General features: G+C 41.3%; 1 protein-coding gene across 46 annotated transcripts in view; it reads left to right on the forward strand.

The window, feature by feature from the left end:
• AKAP13 (A-kinase anchoring protein 13) overlaps nucleotides 1-14,733 on the forward strand; it is a 201,160-nt gene that overhangs the window by 17,303 nt on the left and 169,124 nt on the right. For 34 of the 46 annotated variants that reach the window (XM_086849725.1, XM_086849722.1, XM_086849727.1 and 31 more), the window contains one exon: nucleotides 3,226-3,278. The exons of the other annotated variants lie outside the window; for them this stretch is intronic. The gene's annotated coding sequence lies outside the window, so the exon portion shown is untranslated. The remainder of the gene's footprint in view (nucleotides 1-3,225; nucleotides 3,279-14,733) is intronic. 46 annotated transcript variants of the gene reach the window in all.

Below are 14,733 nucleotides of genomic sequence, written 5' to 3' on the forward strand. Positions count from 1 at the left end.
TGTTGTATGTGTAGAGTCATATTTTCACTGAACAAAATGAGTTGTATCCAACACTGTACCACTGGACCTGGGCCTCTGGTTGTGGTATTCTTGTAGCCTGTCAGCTTGAGTGGGAAGTGTTCAGACTTGGTCTGACTCCCTTGCATGGGCTGTAACATTGCTGCAGTTGGGTCTTTAATAAAGAAGAGACCAAGGAAAATCTCCTTCATGCCTCTTCCATTCCTTGTGATGCAGTATCGGCTCTGACTTGCCACCGTGAGTTCCTTGGACCTGAAAACAAATGGCAAATTTTGGGTGGACTTTTGCTTGTTTTTAATTAAATATTGGTGTAACAAGAGTTGTATTGTGACACGAAAGACCCAACAATCTTACCAAACATGCGGAACAAGCAGGCTGTGTCTTGTCATCCCATTACGACATTCCCACTGTTGGAAACACCCTTTGTGCTTTGATAAATTTGTCCTTATTCATAGTGTGAAACTGTAAATTAACATGTAAAATTGCTTTTGTGCATTGGAGATTTTTAACAGTTCATTGTCCCTTCAGATTTGTGTTGCAAAGTGTCTGTGAAGATAGGGGAGCAATATTACCTTATTTATTATGGGGGGAATCTGAGATTTGGCAGCTTTTTCTCAGGTACCCATTAAATGTGAGCGTTTGCAGAGTTTGCTGTAGCTTATGATTGAAGTTGGTGATTACAACAGGCAAGATCCCACTGCAGCAAAAAGTAGGGAGAGGGGTGCCAGCTGAGCTTTGCCTGAAGTGATGTCTGAAGAGATGGAGGCTGGGGTGGGAATAGAAAGAGGCTGTTGTCTCCTCTTTCCCTGATTCTTTGATCACTGAGAAGAAATTATGTGACCTCTGAGCAAACTGATCTGCACAGTTCATGCTTAAGTTGTGTCTGGGATGTCTAAAATAACCTGAAGGAGAAGATGAACCAAAATAAGTCCTGGATTTTGTTGTAGCTGAATGCTTTTTGATTGCATATGAATATTCTGCAAGGCAAGAGTTAATTTGTCAGCCTTGTCTCCATTTACATAAGTACCATTGGTAGTTCACCCTCCCTGTGGTGACCTGTGAACCATCTTTTTGGGTCATGCTGCTTCTAGATTTGGTTATTCCCTCTTACTGCCCAACAGAGATTTACACTCAACCCTTGTCTAATTCAAACTGTTGCCTTTAAGTTTTCCCACTCACATAATAGTGTATTAAATATATATATATATAATTTTTGCTTGTGTTTATCTTATTAATGTTGTCAGAGGGGAAAGCAGTTAAAGACTGGATGTGTATTTGGACTGGATGGAATAATTATGAGGTACAGCTGAGTTATTTTCTTTCTTTTAAAGCTGCTTATGATTTTCTGCTGTGGATATTTTGATTCTTGTTTATTTTGCTCCTTGGTTTGGAGAAGAATAGTCTGGAAGAGGGGAAGGAAGAGGCAGGCCCTGTAACCATCATTGTTAGCCCTAACTTCTGGTAGAGCTTTGCTGCTTTGGCTTGACCTCTTTAAACTCGAGAAATGTGTTTTTGTTTGCATTTCCATCTTGTTGCATTTAAAAACTATTCTAACTATACCAGATTGTTTGAACATTAATGGGGGAATGTTTTTCAGGGACTCAATAGAGTTTCCAGGCAGCTTTTCATCTGCCAAGTACTGTACTGGGCTCTCACTGGTGAGGTTTTGCTTGGTTTGCTCTAAGAATCTGCAAAGTGATTGTTCGAAATTGCTGACACATGTTAAGTAATGTGGAAATCACCATCCTACCCCATTGAAGTCTGAGAGTGTTCATATCGACAATAAGAACAAGATCTGACCCTAAAAATGATATGTGAACAGTCTCAATCTGGAGACCATTTCTAGTGTTCTCTCTCTGACTCTGGCTAGTTTATCCTTCAGTCTTAGATATTCTCTTTTTTACAAAATTATTTACTCAGTCTCCTAAAAAATACCACATTCTGACAGGTTAGTGTATTTCTGAATTATTTAACCACATGTGCATATTTGATGATGCCGAGTTCAGAGTAAAATCTCAATTCTGTAGCTGAGTATCAGGAGAGTTAATGCTACCTCTAACAGTAATGGTATTCTTATTTAATAAGAAATCCATCATCTTCTACCTCCCTTTTCCAATCCTCTAGTTTTCAGCTTTGGAGCAGCTGTAATCAGCCTCTACAACTTCCCTTCTTCCTCTCATGAATAAATCCAACTACCTTATCTTCTCTATCGGAAAAGTCTTCCCTGGCTTTAGCAGCCTCTGGAGGAGGGTATAAAAGGGGCTTTCACTGGCTAACAGGAAGCGAAATGAATGGAGCAACTTTTGATAATGCCCCGTCTGTCTGAGCGGGGGATCAGCCCGACTAAATTGCAGCAGATTAGTGAATGATAGTGCTTCAGCTGGGGCCAGAATTAAAAGTTTTTAATCTTGGAACAAGCAATGATTTCTTCCTCCTAAACAGTGGTCAACTCCCTCTTTGATTTGGAGGCTTGCAGTCATCCATATTCAGTTAGTTTGGGTGTGTGGTTTCTTTTTATTTATTTTTTTTTTTTCAGTCTGCATTCATGAGTCTCAACAAGCTTTTTGGTTTTTTGGTAGCAGTGATTTTGGTGAAACCCATCATGCCATCTTTGCCAGGAACTTGTACTTCGCTTTGGATTTTTATGCCTATAATGAAATCTTGTATTTCCCATCTTTCTTAATATTGGTGTGTGTTGTTCTGCCTCAGTCTTTTGTGGTTAGCTTTGGGGTGGTTTGGGTATTTTTTTTAAAAGCAGCATTTTTGTTTCGGGCCGCCTTCAGCCTTACTCTGTGTGTGAACATTTGTGACTCCTTGATTTTCACCCCACAACTTGGTCCAAAGTTTTTGATAATCCAGCTCAGTGGGAGGGACAGATGACTGAAAATCTAAATGGGGCAGTTTAGCTAATTGCCTTAGGCCTGACTCGTCTGCTGGATAACACCAGTTTTATTGCAGCCCAACATGATTGACATTTGGGGAATTGCACTGGTATAATGCTGGCAGCAGCAGTGAAAAATCTGCCCTATTGTTTCTGATACATTCCCTGTCTGAGGAGGACCCTTTTGTTACAAGTAACTATCAAAAAGGCAACTAATGGAGTGAATTTTCGTTTTCTTTAGATCACTGACTTTTCCAATTACCAAGGAAAAAATATGAGTAATATCCTATGTACTGAAACTTCGCCGTGTTCTATGTTTTTTTCAGGCTTTTTCTCTTGGATTTTATTACTGGGAAACTCTAATGACAACTTTGCTTAGGTAAGTGAAGCAAGATTTTTTCCTGTGGATTTTTTTAGAATCACTTCCCCTATCTTAACTTCTTTTGCATGTTGGATTGTAATGTGGAGCTGCCAGCCAGCTGTACTGCCTGTGCTGTGGTTAAAGGCTAGAAAGATGTTGTAAACAAAAGTAGGGGTAATGCCTCTAGTATGACATAAGGACCTCATTTGTTCATATAATCAAATGAAGTGGACGTGGTGCAGAATAATGAGATGCAGATTATATCTGCATTTTACTGCATAATCTCATCAATTTATCAATTTTTTTTCAAGAGATGATCTGCATTTTTTTCCCCACTGGAAAGTAAACTTCTTATCACTTAATGTCATTTTATTATGAAATGAAACCTTCATGCTTCCAGGTTTTTAGATAGAGTTCCTTTTCCTCCATCCCTTTCTCTTCCCTCTTTCCCTCAGGCGGGAGCTTCTGATGTGGAGAAATCATAAAAACCTTGAGAGTTTTATATTTTTTTAGCCCAAAACATGAGATAACATGAGCATATTTAACACCCCCTCTTTGATCTTCTGAACCCCATCCACACCTCTAAAATGCAGATTCCACATAATTGATGATTGACAGGATTTCTGGGTGTTGATTGAAAGCACCTGGTCTTGTCTATTTCTGAATATCTTTGTGACATTCTGAGCACAAATCCAATGCTGTGGTGCCATGGATGATGGGTGGAAGAACTGAATGTGCTACTTTACCAAAATGTACTGTTTTCCTTTGTGCTGGAGAAAAGACTTGACTGACCTCTGATGCAAGACAAGAAGTTAATCCCTATATATACAGCTAATTTGATGTGTTATTTGGGGTTGCTTGTTGATCTCGCTGAGGCCAAAAACAACTGCAGTGTTCACGTGGGAATATAATGTCCTAACATCTACCCTGACAAAAGTGCTGCTACTCCTTGGAAAGCATCTGGGAAAGGCTTTTCTTTCTTGTCCTGTCTCTGCTTTCTGCATTTCCCACCCTCTCTTCCTTTCGATCTCCTTCCAGTGAATGGTCAGCATAGCAGCTTCTCTCCTTGAGATGAGAGACCTTGGTGAAATAAAATTGTCTTAAACCAGAAGTCTTCTCCAATCTGCTTTTCCCCTGGTATTTGTCCCTCTTTAGAGAGGACTTTGGGGGAGTGAAGACAGACAACTGCAGAGAAGTTTTGAGTTCCCTTTTAGAGAGCCTATCAGAGTTTATCTATGTGTCATTCCTTTGTCAGGGTGTTGAACTCAGGGTTTGTGTGGCATGGCATTTGTCTTTTGCTGAGAACACACAGGAGCTGGCTCATGGACTCCAAACTGGGAGTGAGCCAACAAAGGTGGCGAAGTCCTTAGCAGAACCCTCTGAGAGCACTGCATTGCTCCTGAGACATGTCATTGCAGTGTGCTTGTGGTTCCCCCATGTTTCCCTCTACTGCTTGAGCAGTGACTAATATGCAGCCTGAGGCTCTATTTATTGATGCCACTGCCTGTCCAGAGGATGGAAAGGACTCTGCAAATGAGGGGAGTATTTAGGCATCAGTTCTAAGTCCTTTTAACTTTGTATATTAGACACATCTATGAATATATGCAGACCAAGCTAATAAATTACCAGGGAATGGTAGTTAAGAGGAAAGGACATAATTAATTCTGTCATGTACTCTGTTTTAAAGTTGAGTGCAGAGCAGTAATGTATTAGGCTGGGAAGGTAAACACTGTCATTATTCACCAACAAAACATGTACAAGGCTGACATTGTTTTCCTCCTTTTGATATAATAATTTTTTTGCGGTGGTTGGAGTATCTTCAGTGGTCTTTGTTTGGTGTGGTAGGAGCCTGATGAAGCCCTTCCCTTTCCAAAGGGTCAGTGCTCCTTTATTTGAATTGAGTTTTGTATTAATGCTGCTTTGCTGACACAGAACATGTGCTGTTCCAGAAGGCTCTTAGTGTTTGCTGTGGTTGGGGTGCTTGGCTGGAATTCCTGCAATATAGTTTGGAGGGAGGTATTTCTGTTTCATCAGGTGATCCCTTTTCAACTCCCCACACTGCAGTGTTAACCCAGGTCAACTGTACATGTCACATAAAAAAGAATCCTTTTTGTGCAGATGCTGTTAAGAAGCCAGCATGATCTTGTATATAGATATTTTTTTTATTTTTTTTTTTCTCTTCCAACTCCACCAGCGTGCAGAGAGAAGGTTTGACGTCAGCAAATGCAACTTTACGTGGTCCTTCAAGGTTAACATGTTTGGGTCTATTTTAGTGGGGAGGAGGATTTAGGGGAGGTTTCACTTCGCATCTTAAAGCATCTAAAGTTGATGTGAAAATGATGATAAAAGGAATAGTTGTCATGGTAAAAAGTTACCTAAAGCAAGGTAGTTAATTTACAGCATATATGATAAATAATAATAACAAGAAAAACTAAAATGACTGTAGTTTGAAGTTCCTTTCTCTTGCTGTTGGTCATAACACAACCTCTCTCCTTTCCTTTGTACCTCTCACTTTAGCAAATTTCTTGATGTATATAGTTACACACACAGAAAGACAAGCAAAAACTTAATATATATCTATTTCTATCTTGACTTTTCTCCACACAACCCACCCTGGATATGAGATCACTTGAGTTCACGTAAGTGAGGATGCATGTATCCAAAGTGGGTTGGTGTTGTTCAACCCCTCCTTGACTCTTCCTGATGAGTTTTCTTACAAGTTTTGCAGCTCTGGCTCTTCCAGCAGAAATCTTGGGAAAAAAACACTCATGGAAACACCAGTGGAATAGCTGATGCTAAATATAAGTGGTGGAAGGATGCCTGCTTCTCTTAGTATTTTCTTTGGAAGATGAGCATCTCCTCAGCATGTCCTTGGCTTTCTGTGTCTCCCTAGGAAGCTGTAGCACTGCATACTCCTTCTTCCACTGTTCCCAGCTCAGTTTAAAAGTTCTTGATCCAAAGTATTTCTGTGGTCCTTCAAAGTCTGCTCTGTCAGATTGCAAAACTCCCAGGAATTTGGAGGGGGAATCCTCTCTTTGGATGAATTGAAAAGAAGTTATGTGTTGTCAACTTGCATAAGGTCTTTCTTCAAAGAATGAAGTTTATTTTAGGGTGAGGGAGCTCTTAAAAAATTACTAGCCCGTGGTGGGTGGCATGAGCAGCATTGGCTGGAGGGGCAATTGTTCTGTGGTTCATGTGCTGTTTATTTTGCAGCCAGCGATGTTTTTATATTGCTGAGGCAGATGGAGGGATTCCCAGCTCCACAAGCATGACCCTGGGGGAGATTAGTTGGTTTTAGGTTTCACCACTTGGATGATGAGGTTACCCTGAGACAAAGATGCATCCCAGGGTATGGAAATGGTCTTGGCCCAGATCTTGTCTGGAGATGTAAAGCCTGAGAAAGGACCAAGAGGTCAGCTTCAGTTTTTTAAGGAATGTGATGTATGGTCATTCTATGGCATGTGTGCACTGCTGCTTTTTTTATTTAAAAAAGGATAAAAACATTATTGCAGGCTTATGTGTTTGGTTGGTTTTTTTTTAAACAATCTAATTTGAGCAACAATTAGCTCTAAAGTAGAACCTACTTTACAGCTACATAAATATTTATATCTCTGATACCAAAGCACTAATGATAAAGAATCCCAAGTAGTTTTTTCATAGCTACAAAGCAAGGGCATTTCTCCCATTCTCTTGGCACCTTTCTTACACTTCACCTGCTTCTCTCCTACTGAGCTAAGCAGCATCCTTAATTTGCACGCACTGGGACTTGATTTTTTTGCATCTGTATCAGTCTTAAGTAATTACTGTGCAGTTCTAATACTTGTTACATTAGTGAGCTCCTCTGCTTGTGTCAGTCAATGGCATCTAGAAAACTGAAACTCTGAAACAAGCTAAAATGAGGAGAATCTTGTTTCCTTTTTGCTCACATGGGCTCTTACTCACTTCCCCATCTGCTTTGACTTTGAAGACTGCTGAGGTTCTTCCTCTGTCTGACCCACTTGGCATAAACTAGAGAGGATTGTCTTTCTTCAGTAGCCAAGTTTATAGGGCTTCAGCTTGTTCGTAAATAATCCTTAAAGTTTTGAGTGCTGCCTTTTTCCTTCTTTCCCCTTCAAAACGGACTTGCTGTTGTTTGTGTACAAACTGGAGGAATATTTTTTTCAGTCTGTAGACAGAGGAGAAAATTTGTGCAGTCACTGTACATGAGAGGTTGTAAAGTGTGCTGGGGAGATTTTACTAAGTGTCTGTGATTTTAAGTATTTGTCCCATCCACTTTCAATTTGTGATCTGAGCACAGAAGAGCATCAGCTGTAGAGGAGGGCTTTGCTCTGCTAGTTGTTGTACAAGCACAGCTCCAGAGTACAAAATACAGGACTTGGATATGCAGGGGCATCTTTATAGGAACGTGTAAATATTTATTGTACTTCAGAGAAGGACAAGGTGTTGCTCTGCCTTTGCTTTCACACTTAAGTACCTGCACCACTAATGGGTTTGCATGTGTGAATGGTTATTTTAAGGTAGCATTAAAACTCACTTTCAGGTTTAGTGAAGCACTGCAGACCAGCTTCTACTGATGGGAACTGTGGCCTCTTGGTTGCAGGAGATAGCAGCCCTCTATGGAAAAATAGGCTTTCCTAAGAAAGTCCTGCTTTGAACATGTGGGATTCTAAGTATTTCCTATGAGATGTATTACTAGTATAAACAAACTGTTTTGTTTAGTGTAAGCCCTTCATCCTGATAGGATTGGAGATATCTTATAAAACAATCACTGTAAATTTAAAACTAATATTTGGCATTATTTAAATAAACATAAATCAAGATAGTATACAAACAACACAAGTTCCCAGCCCAGGGACCTGAAAGACAGACCAACTTGGATATAGCCTGTGGACTTTTTATCCATTTCTCTATTAAATTTAAAACATTATACACCTAATTAATTTTTAAACTTATATCAGTGATAAAATGGATAACTATTGCAATAGACACAGATTTTAGTGCTACAATTACAGAATAGATATAAAAGCATGCAGGGTGAGAAGATGTTTGTGCAGTCTTTTGGTGCAGCATCTTTGCCACCCTGATTGGTTTGATACAGAGGACTCCAAACTGAAGCCTTTAAGCTGGAAAGTGTAGATTACTGTTTAATGTGTTGTAAAAGGTCTTGTAGACTGTGGGAGTAGACGAGTTATTTCAAAAACATAATGCTGGAAAGAAATTTCCGTGCCAGGCGGTTAAATTTCATTGCTCTGTTAATTAGATAGGAAGAAGCCCCTTATTTTTCCAAGTTTTCCAACTCGGTTGAAGTTCTGTCACATTAGATGTGACAACTAAATGATCAACTACTTGTCTGGATGCCAGGAGCCTTGTACTTCCAACTTAATTGTGTTTTTATGAGCCAGTGTTAACTTTTTGAAAAATAAAGCTTAGGCCTTGGAAAAAACAGATGTTGATGAATATGGAAAGGAATGGGGAAAAGAATATAGTTCCTGGTAATGAGGTGACCTCTAGTGCTCTAATATCATTTACCAAGTAGCTATTATTTTTTGTATATAGAATGTAAAATTTTGCCTTTGAAGAACTTCATTTTAGAGGGTGGAGGAGTTCACAATCCTTTCAAGGCCTGAGTTCAGCTGGTAATCCAAGAGGGAATTCAGTATCTTCATATATGGAGGGTGTATGAGGTTTTTTTAGTTCGTCAGGCTTTTTAAAAATGTCCAGATTTGCACATGCATGAGGAACTGGGGGGAAGCCCTTGCCTCTAAGTGGTGGTAAAATTTAAAACTCTTATGGGTATGGCTCTGATCAACATTCATTTCAATGTTCCCATAAAAAGCTTATGACTTGGCAGGATTTCAAGGACTGAAGAGAAAAAAGCTCTGTATACAACATGTTTTATTAATGTTGAAGGAGTAATATTTGCTGTATTTCAGAGTCTGCCACTGCACAGAAAAAGTTCTTTTTGGCTCTTGTACACTTCGGCTTTTCCCTTGAATAAAACAAGGTGTGACTTCACATCTGCTTTTTCCTAGTAGCCTTGTATTAATCAAGAGTGTACATATTTCCAAGTTTTGTCTAGGTTTCATGCTTTTTCTTTCTTAATTCTCCCGTGTTGTAGAGTAAATTCATGATTCTTGACCCTCAACTGATACTGTGAAAGTGTATTTGCATAAACCTTGATGTTAAGCATCACATCCCACTTACTTGTGATGACTTTTTGCCCCCTTTTAAGCTGTGTGTAAAGGTGAATTTGAAATTAGGCAGCTGAGAAAGAAGTCGTCTGTTGAAACTTGGCAAATGTGGTTGAACTAATAAAAGCAAATTTAAAAAAAATATACTTTTAAGGGAAATCAGTACTGTAAAACATGAGCTTTAAGATGAAATTGCTGAAGATAATTTGTGCAGCCAAAGTGCAAGAGGAGGTAGATAACACAAGTCAAGCACAAAATCACAATTTACAGCCACATACCGGTGTTACTTTGGTAAGATTACCTCTGCGTGGGGCTTGGCTGGCGATCAAGGAATGGCTTAGGGAGCCGGCTGGAGTGGGATCGGATCGCTGGCAGCGTGCGAGGCATCGGGGCACGCTCTGAAACAAGAGTCTGGCTTCAAATCCTCCTGAAACAGGAGTCTGGATTCAAATCCTCAACACCAGCCTCTTTCAGAGAGCGCTGTGCTGCCTGGCTGTGGGACACAGCCCGGGCTCTGCGAGGCAGGAGGAGTTGGGGTATGTGACTGCTTAAAAGTAGCTTTTATTCCCTAAGTTACTGCGCGGGTTTTGGCTGGAGTAGAGTTAGTTTTTTGTATAGTAGCTAATATGGGGCTGTGTTTTTGATTTGCTCTGGAAACTGTTGATAACTCAGGGATGTTTTGGGTACTGCTGAGCAGAGTTTACACACAGCCAAGGCCTTTTCTGCTTCTCACCCATCCCACCTGTGAGCAGGACTGGGGCACAAGGAGATGGAAGGGGACGCAGGCAGGACAGCTGACCTTAGATGGTCCAAGGGACATTCCAGACCATACGGAGGCATGGTCAGTGGGAGATGTTCAGAGAGATGGTGTTTGTCTTCCCACATCATCATCATCATCATCGTCATGTGATGGAGCCCTGCTCACCTGGAGGTGACTGAACACCTGCCTGCCCTTGGGAACTGGGGAATGAATTCCTTGTATTGCTTTGATTGTGTGCAGTTTGTGCTTTACCTGTGAACCTGTTCTTAAATTCAGTGCATGAGTTGTCTCACTTTTACCCTTCTAATTCTCCCCCATCTCATTGGTGCAGGGTGAGCGAGTGGCTGTGTGGGTCTGAGTTGCTGCCTGGGGTTAAACCGTGATAGCTATCATACTGTTAAAAATTGACATAGCTATATCTCAGTCTTATGCTTCTAATCTGTGAGTACTGTTGCTTAATTAACAATTATGAAGCACTTGGAGCACTTTAAAAGCGCTGTAGGATTGTAAAATATTGCATTTGCGTGTGCACGCTCTTAAACGTGGAGATTTTCCACGTTTCCACGCTCCTGCTGCGCGAGCGCTTGGCTGAGTCGCACAGGCTCTTCCTGACCCAGTTCTCTCCTTGTTTGCTCACTCCTCCCATTTGACCTAAGCCTTTTACTTGTCCACCTTCCTGTCACAGATTTGTGAGTGTCCCTTGAGAAGCAAGCAGTTCTGCTCTGCGTGTGTTCAAAGTCAGGGTGGAGGGGGCTTGGGGCAACCAGATCTAGTGACAGATGTTCCTGCCCATGGCTGGGAAGTTGAACTAGGTGGTCTTTGAAGATCCCTTCCAACCCAAACCATTCTCTGATCTCTTCCATAGAAGCCCCTTTGAAGGTTAACATCAGCCCATGGCCTGTTCCAGGAATGCTCTTCCCCACACCCATGAGGCAGGACTCTGGTTCCTCGCTGCAAACAAAATCTTCCTCCGTTTCCTTCCTTGTCTCTCTCCCAGGCCCTACACAGAGGTCTGGCAGGTGCTCTTTAGGGAAACCACCTGAATTTGCTTCCCAGAGAGGAGTTGGGTGAGCCTTAGCTGCTGTTCTCCCCGCAGTGGTCCTGGGGATCCCTGGAGCTGAAGAAGAGTTCAAGGGTAGCAGCTGGACTTGGTCTGGGGTTGCAGATGGATGTGTGTGCAGGTGCTCCCTGGGACAGGGACACAGTGAGAAGGTGCTTTTCCAGGAGAGCTGGGGGAAGGTTCATTTGGAGCTGTTGTGGCCAGGGGCAGTGCTCCTTCTGCAGAATCGTGCTGTAATGGCAGCTCCTGTCTTTGTGAGGCACTTGCATTGCCTCTATCTGACCCGTAAGCATTTTGAAACTTTTCTTTGATATTCGCCAGTACTAGAGCTGAAACCCACCCATGTAAGCATGATTTGATTAGTTATTTGAAGAAACTCCCACTTCTCAGATCAGAGTAGGCTGGATTTTTCAACAGGCTTAGCATGTTATCGGCTGATGAAAACAGAGCACTGAAGTGTCTAGCAGGAGATGCAGAAATACCAACTGCTTCACCAAGAGATGAAATCTCTTTGTAACCAAACTAAAGCTCCCTGGGACTTGCTGGTGTTACCTGCAGTGCTGGCACCAGCACTAATGGCCGGCATCCTCTGGAAAAGGGAAAGCTCATGTAACTTAGTCTGCTGAGCCAAGGCTTTAATTCAAGCGTGGATAAAGCAAGGAATTTGATCAGGCTCCTACCGCCAGTCACACTTCGAGCTAAGTGAAAAGGAGTAGAGCTGGGTTGTGGGACACAGGGTTTTTCTTGTGAAATCTGAAGTGTTTGGCAGATCCCTGAGTAGTCCCCATCAATTGCCATGTACTCAGGTTCAGCTCCTTGCCATTACCCCTGTGCAATGAACTTGTGGCATGGATGGTATGGAAGAATTTAGTTTTTCTTTTTGTCTTGTCCTGTCAGCCATCTCTTAATCTTGGATATTTATGGCTTGAAATAAAGTGTGTGTTGAGTTGCACTTAATCCTAAATTAGGTTTATACTCAATCTAGCAAAGGATGAAAAATTTGGTTATGCTGGAACCCTTCTTGGGGGAGGTAGGGGGTTCTGTGGGTTTTCTTAAAATAAAAATCAGGGGAAGGGAAGGAAGAATAGATGGTTAAGTGGTTTCAGTCACTATTAATGTTTGCCTACTGCAGCAATAACTTGTATTTCACATCTTTTCCCAGGGATGGGAGAGGAAGAAAGGGAATGAGGAAGTTGGTTGTACAGTTTTAGTTAGACTTGGTTAGCATGTGTTCAACTGATGTATGTGTTACAAAGCTAAGAATTGCTTTTATATATGCTCAGTTGTGCCCAACATTCCTGAGGGTTCTGGAGTTGCAGTCTATTGAAAGATCTGGACTTGAATTGCTGTCGTCTTTGTGGTGTTCGCTGTGCAGCAGGACCTGGAAAGTTGGTATTTTTTGAAAATTTGAAGTATTTCTTGGACCTGGCATTGCTGTAAGGTATCATGAACGTTGTCAGCAAAAAAACCTCTATGCTTTTTGCACTTGTTGATGTGCTTCTTTCCATCTTCTTTCCAGGCAGTCATTGCCACCTTCTCTCTTTCTTCATTTTTTCCAGAATTTTGTTTAGCAAGGAATGACATTCTGCAAACAAATCAAACCTGGGGTAATCTAAAAACTTGAGAGCTGACCCTTCCATGGGTGTAGTTTTAGATAGGGGGATGTTCTCAAGGAGGAGCTCATCACACAGTGTCCTGTGCTGTGCTCTGCTCCGTGAGCTGTGTGTCTGCCATTCACCTTGGCTGGCTGCAGCTGAGCTTGGCTCTTGTGCCTGTTTAAGAAGTTAATCTTTCTGAAAGGCTGAAAGCTGCTTGGCGTAGTGTGGTTGCCTCAGCTACAGGAACGTAAACCAGTAATGCTGGGGAAAACAGAGGGATAAACATTTGCTGCTCTTTATTTGCGTGAGGAATTACAAGATACATGGGATACATTTAGTGACTTGGAACAATTTTTATTTGAGTGCTGGCTCTGTGAGACCGCTGCACATTTGCATAATGAAACTAAGTACTCAAGCCTTGCAATGCAATAAGGAAAATCTGTTAAGATTGTAGTCCCTTTACATCAGCTGACCTTGGGCTGACTAACAAACTAATTTGGCTTAATCCTTGTTTTTTAATTAAACATCAGATACTTGAAAGCATAAGTGACTGGCAATTAAATAAAGCATCTAGGAAGCCTGACCATTGGTCTCTATACTGCACAGGCTGAAAAACTTGTGTGTAGATTAATATTTTAAATTAAATGTATAAAGGTGAAAGAAAAAGGGATGAACATAAGAACCACAGAGCTCACTTACTGGTGTTCCTGTGAATTGATTGCATCTGTAGTTTTTCAAACCTTATGTTCAGACTGCACCATGGAATAGTTGAAGTGTCACTCACATGGAGGCTCTGGAGTGACATTTATCAATGTGGCCTCCTAAGACAAAATTGATTTATGATGTAACCTATCCCCTCTCCAGTGAAATCACAAGGGTGTGGGCTCTGCATCTGCTGCTGCTTGCTGTCTCTCCCATCTTCTTCCCAAGCCCTGGCAAAAGAGATCAACAAGATGTTTGTCATCTCAAGGTTGGAGAGTGTGTTGGGAGGTCTCTGGTGTCATTTGGTGACTTTTCTGTTTTCTAATGTACTGGGTTAGAGCCATTTGAGCAACTTGCAAGATCAGGTCCTATAGAGTAGATAAGGAAGATGTGTGCAAATGTGACCCTTGTGCGCATTGTCCCTTTTTTTGTGTGATAGTGATGCCACATGAGAAGTCCTCTATAGGTCTACATCCTATATAGATGTAGATTTTTTAGGTACTAATAGTGATGCAGGATGATGTTTACAGATTTTATGGGTAATACTGGAGAAGTTGGTGTCCTTTCCTGACTGCTGTCAGCCTTTATGCTTCTGCGCTGCTGTGACTTTCTAAGATGTGTGGTCTAAAAACATACAGCAAATAAACTTGTCCAGGCAAGAATATGACCTTGATACACAATGATTACCTACAGCCCTAGGCTGGAAAGAATTATTACTGTTGGAGATCGTGGTAAGGAGTCATCTTCCAGGTCGCTCTCTAAATATAGTCCTTTAAAGGTTTTAGCAATGCTTTTGGACTATAATTTTTTTAATTGCAGGGGACATAAATCTTGTTGTTACAAGGGAATGCAAAAAACCTACCCAAACTTCTTTCAATTCACGGTACATTCCTCATTTTAAAAAAGAAAGAAGTGCCTGACAGATGCTGAAGAGTGTACCTTTTGAAGCTGTGTGGAGATGAATATTCAACCTATGAGCCAGGAGCAAGATGCAGCAGGGATTATGTGAGAGCTTTGTGTGGGAGGAATTTACTTCCCATGGTTTACATAGTGTAAAAAGAGAAGACCCCTCTTTCCTTGATGGGAGTAGCCCCACTAAAGCCAGAGCTCCTATTCACATGGAGGAAGATTTGCAGATTGAAGTCTAATTTAGATGTATTTG

Source organism: Cyanistes caeruleus, chromosome 13, assembly GCF_971803275.1.
Source record: "Cyanistes caeruleus chromosome 13, bCyaCae1.hap1.1, whole genome shotgun sequence".
Classification (NCBI taxonomy): domain Eukaryota; kingdom Metazoa; phylum Chordata; class Aves; order Passeriformes; family Paridae; genus Cyanistes; species Cyanistes caeruleus.